The following is a 7,934-nucleotide window of genomic DNA, read 5'->3' on the forward strand; positions in this document are numbered from 1 at the left end:
TTCTTGAATACTGTGTAATATTGTGCCTCATGATGGAGAAGGCCTAGCTATTAGAATTAACTCTCCTGCCTAGTATTAAGAACAGGATAGAATTGTCCAGGGAGATCTGAATGTAAAAGATGGTCAGAATTATGAAATATCTTATGCAACATGCAAAATGAACTAATTGAACGACGGTGCCAAAGATTAATATCTAAATCAGGAATAAGAAATTTAATAGACCGTAAGTTTCTGTCCAACAAATTAAGATGAGAATCAGCAGCTGAACACTAGACAGGAGAACAATAATCAAAACCAGGTAGAATGAAAGAATTAAAACACTTCTTCAGAATAGATTGATCACCGAAAATCTTGTAAAACTTTCCCAATAAGACAATTTTTTGTACAATTGAAGAAGACACAGACCTAATGTGTTTCTAAAAAGTAAATTTTCTATCGAGAATCACACCTAAAATTTTAAAAGAGTCATACAAATTTAAAGAAACATTATCAATACTGAGATCCGATGTTGAGGAGCCACCGTCCTTGACTTACTTACAATCATACTTTGAGTTTTATTAGGATTCAACTTCATACCCCATAATTTACATCATCCACTAATTTTAGTGCTTGCAACATAATAATACCTTCCCTCCTATATTTATGTGTTGATTGGTGTATATATATTTTTTTGTGACCGTGGTAGGATATTTGTGTGGTTATTGGTGTTCAGTGTATTGGTTTGTTTTTTGGTATATTTTGTGATATTTATTTGTGGGCAATTAATTCGCCATGACTGATTTTAATATCCCGGAGCCCTTTGAGTGGAGAGGGGTGGCAGGAAAGGTTGGCAGACTTGAATAAGCCTGATTTAGAGTATGTAGCTGAATTTTTGGAAATTGAAAATCCAGAGTCTCTTAGGAAGGGCTTGTTGCTTCTAAATATTTATGAAAATGTTAAAGCGATGAAGGCAGAAGGTAAACCAGTGACTAGGCAGGGGGAGGAAATGGTGTCAGTAGAAATTTAGATAGGCAGATTCATTTGAAAAAATGGAAATAGATCTCCAAAGGATGAAGGCTGTGCTTCCCACTTCCATTGTTTGAAGCTCAATTAAGGGAAGAAACTTATTTTTGTTAATCATTTAGCGTGTAAAATAAGTTAGGTTATTCTGACTTTTCGACATTCTATTACTTTCGGGGTCCTCTCTTTAAAGTGTAATTGTATAGTCTGTCTTAATTTGGTGTAAGAGTGTTGGTTATTCTATGTTTTCAATGTGTGTTTGGATTTGGTTTATTTAATGTATTTTGTAAGAGGCTCAGTGGTCATTTCCTTCTAAAAAGTTTGTAATAAATATATAAGTTTTAATTTCAGCTTTTTATATCCTCCTTGATTCCATCTCTGTACACTCTGTTGTGGCCATTCCACCTATTGTGGACTTGGTCGTTAGTGACTTTGTTTTGTGTTTGAGAGACTTTGGTATGTTTGATGGGTTTGGCCCATAACAATTGGAAAAATATTCGCAGACATATTAAAACAATATGATCCAATAGACTGGAACAAATCATTGGAAAATATCAGCAAAATAATCAAGAAATTCCAAAGAAGATCCAAGTGATAAAGAGACTTATAAAGAAAATCTACATCAATCAACACATTCCATCAAAGAACAATAACAAGTCCAATATGGTGAATATGCTGATTGATGTATTGGAAAATGAATGCCAAAATGGTGTAATACATGTGAGATATGGTATTCCATTAATAATCCTCAAGAACTGATTAGAAAATGTAAGGCCTGTCATGTTCCAACACACCCCACATGTGCTGAAATACAGCAAAAAAATAAAAAATAGAGACACAAAGGTATTCTGCTCAACATGCTTAGTCTGGATAGAAAATATAATTAAGTCGAGACTAAATATGCAAATAGTTGAAGAAGAAGAAGAAGAAGAGAAAAATGAACAGGATATGTGTAAGGATGCAGAGGAAATCATTGATATAACTTATGATGCCATCCAACAACATACTTATGAAGAAATAAATTATCAGATGGAAACTAAAAATAGACCCAAGAGACTCTACCCGGACCTACATACTTTTACGGAAAAGCAAGAACAAGAAAAAAAAAGAAAAGAAAGATATAGTCTGTAATAGGCTGAAAAGAGGGAATTGCAGATTTGGCGAAAGATGCTACTACAAGCATCCAAAGATATGCCATAATTATGAAATATATGGTAAATGTGCGTATTTAGACGGATATGGAGACGAATGCAGAAATCTCCATCCAAAAATATGCAAAACCTTAAAAGAAGGAAAAGGATGCAGTTTCAACAAAATATGTCGATATATGCATCCTGCAACTATGAATGAGAGTAAGAAAACTCAGCAACTGAAAAGAAAAACAAAAATGAAACAAAAAAAGAAACAAAAAAGCAGGCCGCGTATATACCGCACTATGCACCAAAAAAGGCCTTTCAACCCAAATCTGCACATTTAGAGCCCAACTACAAAGAATGCATCTATAATGCCAGGGGTTGGTGCAGATATGGGGATAATTGCAGGTATACACACAAAAATAAATATGAAGGCGAAAGAACAAATATAATAGAAAAGTTGGATTTTTTAATGGCAGAATTCCGAGAAATGAAGAAAAGAACATCATATCAGAACAGGAAGGAAGCATGGGAGAATCCATATTATTACCAATATTAAATAATGGGGATGAAACACAAACCATAATAGTGATGAATGCACAAGGTTTAGTCACGAGTAACTCTAAAAGGAAAATAGAGTTCCTAGAAGAACTAACCCAAATTGAAAAAAATAGATATATTAAATATAAGTGAAACATGGTATTCCCAAGAGACTGGCAGTGATGACCAGATAAAGGGTTTCCAAACTTTTAGATCAGACAGAAAAAATAGGAATCAAGGGGGAACCGCAATATATGGAAGAGACATAAATCAAGGAAAAGTCTGTGAAAAATACAGCAACACAGAATGTGAATTGATTGCGGTAGAATTTGAATTTGAAAAACTAGTGAATATTGTAGTTTACAGACCCCCAAATACTAAGGAGTTTGAAATGATAATAGAAAAAATGGATGATATATGTAGAAACCATAAAGACTGGAATATACTCCTATCCGGAGATTTTAATTTGCCTTGCGTGGATTGGAAAGACCGGATAGAAGAAAGTGGTTGTATGTATACATATAAAAAAGAGAGTAATAGTAGCGCAGAGGATAAGAGGCAATTTGAAAAGCTTCAAGATATGCTATTAGAACATAATATGCAACAAATAAACCACATTCCAACAAGAAAGGAAAATGTCCTAGATCTAGTATTTGTGAATGAGGTGAATTATGTTAAAGAAATAATAGTTTATAACACGGGAATTTCAGACCACAATGTCATAGAATTGATAGTTCATTCCAAAGCAAGAGATCGCAGAATTAATAAAAGCACAAAACTTTGGGAAGGATATGGAAAATATAATTTTGACAATAAGAATATAAAATGGTCAGAAATAAATGAAGAACTGAATAAAGAATGGAAAAATGTATTTGTAAGTGATAATATACAGGTAAATACGGACATACTGTACAAAATACTGGAGAAAATTATTGAAAAATATGTACAGAAAAAAAAATAAACAAAGGACGTGCATACCAAGACACAGAAGGATCTTATTTCAGAAAATTAGAAAGTGGAAGAAAAATCTTGCAAAAGAAAAAAATGTGTGGAAAATGAGGGAAATAAAATGTAAGATAGAAAATGCAGAACAAAAGATTATACAGTCGAAAGAAAATGAAAAAAGGAACTTAGAAGAAAGGACACTTCAAAATATAAAAAGAAACCCCAAAGTACTTTACTCCTATGCAAAAAAGATGAATAAATGTAGAATAGAAATAGGCCCTCTAAGAATTGAAGGACGGCTAACGAATGAAAAAAAGGAAATATGCAACATATTAGCAGAAAAATATAAGAGTGAGTTCACGCCAAGAATTGCGAATGAGAATAATGAAACAGAAATGAGAGAAGAAAATGTTGAATATCTAACGGATATAGATATTAATGAAGCAGATATTGTCAAGGCTATAAACGAAATTAAAAATGGATCGGCAGCCGGACCAGATGGAGTTCCAGTGATTTTGTTAAAAAAAACTGCAAACACTATCGCGAAGCCGCTTGCAATACTGCTAAGACAAAGTGTAGATATGAGCGAGATATATGTTAAACATAAATTAGCTTATATAACCCCTATCTTCAAAAGTGGATCAAGACTAGGGGCAAGCAATTATAGACCTGTTTGTCTAACATCACATATTTTGAAAGTGTATGAGAGGGTAATAAAAAAGAAAATAATGAACCATTTGGTCAAAAATAATTTGTTTAATATGGGTCAACACGTTTTCGTGCCTGAAAAAAGTACGCAGACCCAACTGATAGCACACTATGAAAACATATACAAAAATATGATAAATGAAAAAGACACAGATGTGATCTATCTAGATTTTGCAAAAGCCTTTGACAAGGTAGACCATAACATATTGGAGAAAAAAATGAGAAAGCATAATATTGTGGGAAAGATAGGAAAATGGGTAAAAGAATTCCTGCAAAACAGAAAACAGATAGTGGTTGCAAATGACGAGAAATCGGATGAAGCCCAGGTAATATCGGGTGTGCCACAAGGTACGGTATTAGCTGCACTGCTGTTTGTTATTATGATCTCAGACATAGACTGTGATGTTGAAAACTCTGTAGTGAGAAGTTTTGCCGATGACACAAGAATAAGTAGAGAAATTACTTGTGATGAAGATAGGAACTCACTACAAAGAGATCTAAACAAAATATATGAATGGGCGGAGATAAATAGGATGGTATTTAACTCTGATAAATTCGAATCAATAAATTATGGAAACAGAGAAGGAATGGTGTATGCATACAAGGGACCTAATAATGAGACAATCACAAACAAGGAAGCAATTAAAGACCGTGGTGTAATGTTAAATAGGAATATGTAATGCAACGACCAAATAGCAACACTGTTGGCTAAATGTAAAGCAAAAATGGGAATGTTATTCAGACACTTTAAAACAAGAAAAGCTGAACACATGGTTATGCTTTAAGAAACTTATGTACGTAGTACACTCGAGTACTGCAATGTGATATGGTAACCACACTACCAAAAGGATATTGCGCAAATAGAGAGTGTACAAAGGTCCTATACTGCTAGAATAGAAGAAGTTAATGACCTTGACTACTGGGAAAGACTGCAATTTCCCAAACTATACAGTCTAGAAAGGAGAAGAGAACGCTACATGATTATACAAGCATGGAAGCAAATAGAAGGAATTACTGAAAACATCATGGAGCTCAAAATATCAGAAAGAGCAAGCCGAGGTAGATTAATAGTGCCAAAAAATATTCCAGGTAAACTAAGAAAGGGGCACAGGACATTAATCCACTACGCACCAGCATCGATAATGCAGCGACTATTTAATGTGCTGCCAGCTCATCTAAGAAACATATCAGGAGTGAGCGTAGATGTGTTTAAGAATAAGATCGATAAATACCTAAGATGCATCCCAGACCATCCAAGACTGGAAGATGCAAAATACACCGGAAGATGCATTAGCAACTCTCTGGTGGATATACGAGGTGCCTCACACTGAGGGACCTGGGGGAACCCAAACAAAAAATAAGGTATGGTAATAAGGTAAGGTAAGGGATTCACCAGCCCTAGATCTACATTCAGGGGATGGAATTGATGCAAAGAGAGTAGCATTATCCCGGACAGTTCCATCCATCCAGTTCATGATACTAGGCATAGAGTTCATTCTGATAGTTAGGCCTTCTCCATCATGGGACTCAATACTACATCGTATTCAAAAAGTTTCCTTCATGCTGTGACAAAGCTGTGGAATGATCTTCCTAATCGGGTAGTTGAATCGGTAAAACCTAAAAAGTTCCAAATTGCAGGAATGTTTTCATGTTGAACAGTATGATATAATTCTTGTTATAGTTTATATTTGAAATATCTGTTATGATGTTACTATTTTTGAAATATTTTATTTTATTGGATCATTATTTCTACCTGTTGGAGCGGTTGCTTTTCCAAGTAGGGTTTTAGATTAAATAATAATATTAATAATAATAATAATAATGATAATAATAATAATAATAATAATAATAATAATAATAATAATAATAATAATAATAATAATAATAATAATAATAATATGCCTATAACATCATAATTCTCATAATTCTTTTTTATTTATTATCCTCTAATATTATAATTCATTTATATCTCATCAGCCTAAAGAGTCATAAACTTACTGTATATTTTTTAGCCTATAACTATATAATTCTTTTATATCTCAACTGCGTATACCATTATAGTTCTTTTTTATTTATTAGTCTGTCGCTGTAAAATTCTTTCATATCTCCTCTGCCTATAGCATAATTCTTTTATTTTATTATTGTTATTTTTTTTTAATATAGTTTCCCTATAACAACACAATTCTTTGATATTTATTAGTCCATACCTACATCTACTTTTTAGCATCATAATTCCTTATTATTTCTTCTGCCTATCATGATCTCCTCCTACGCATATAGATGCAAAAGGCCTTGGTTAGATTTCGGCAGTCGTCTCCATCTTGAGATGTTAAATCAATACTTCTCCATTCAACATATCCTGCTCCACTCTTCATAGTCCTCATACATTTAGGCCTGGGTCTCCCTATTCTTTTAGTGCCTAATTAAGGCACTCGAGATATCTCGGCTATAGTATTATCTCTGATCGTGCTCTGTCATTTAACTCCAAATATTCTTTTGAAGGCTTTGTTCTTGAAGTTACAAAATCTCTTGGATATTGTTTCATTGTCATACCACGACTCGTGTTCATACAGTACCACCGATCTCAGTAAACAGATGTATAGCTTGACTTTTATATGTAATTTCAGGTAATTTGATTTCCCAATTTTACTTAACATAGCCAATGTGTGAATTGCTTTCTGTGATCTTTCATTAAATTTCAATTCTAAAGACCCTGCATTAGAGATCATAGTTCATAAATAATTTAAATGATTCTACCTCATTAATCGTATATCCTTCCAATGATATTCAATCTCCCTTTGCATAATACGTTCTCATCATCGCTGTCTTTTTTTTTTTTTATTCGTCTCCATGAGATATTTCATTCATTCTAGAAAGCAGGCATTGAGTACTCAAGGTCTGCTAATTCCCTTTTACCAACCAAGTCCAGTCCTTCTCCACCATCTCTAACTGTTTTATGCATCACAATATTCATTAGGAAGACTATAATTGTTTTATATTTATTTTTTTTTTGTTATTAGCCTATAGCTACATCTGCCTAATAGCATTTAATTCCTTTATAATTTTTTTGGCTATAGCAAAAAAATTTTGTTATTACCATATAGTTACATTTGTCTATTAGAATTAGATTTTTTTTTATTTTATTTGCAAGTAGCTATATATCTCAATCATCTGCCTAATAGTAATACTACTTGGAATTCCATTCTATTTATGTTATTAAAATGTCAACATTTTATTTTATTTTATGACGCCTATTATTCAATTACAAAGACTATGCTCTCCACATTCTACAATTCCCATTTCTAAATTCTCTTATTCTTCCATTTTTTTTCCTTTCTTGTTCGGATTGTGTTTCAACTATCAAAGCCTTCTCCTACAATGAGACCAGTTTTGTAAAAGTATTGTCATTAACAATTTAGGAGCATACTCTCAGACTAGCTTATTTTATTTTCAACATATACTTCTCACAAATAAAATAAATTCTTCATCACTGTATCGTTGTGAATAGTATTTTGCGGCCTTGGCGGTAAATATTACATTTAAAAATTAAACCATCATGCATCACCTTACACTATTTTGATGATAATTTGCTATACAACCTTATGGTTC

This window comes from Palaemon carinicauda, chromosome 10 (genome assembly GCF_036898095.1).
Source record: "Palaemon carinicauda isolate YSFRI2023 chromosome 10, ASM3689809v2, whole genome shotgun sequence".
Taxonomy (NCBI): domain Eukaryota; kingdom Metazoa; phylum Arthropoda; class Malacostraca; order Decapoda; family Palaemonidae; genus Palaemon; species Palaemon carinicauda.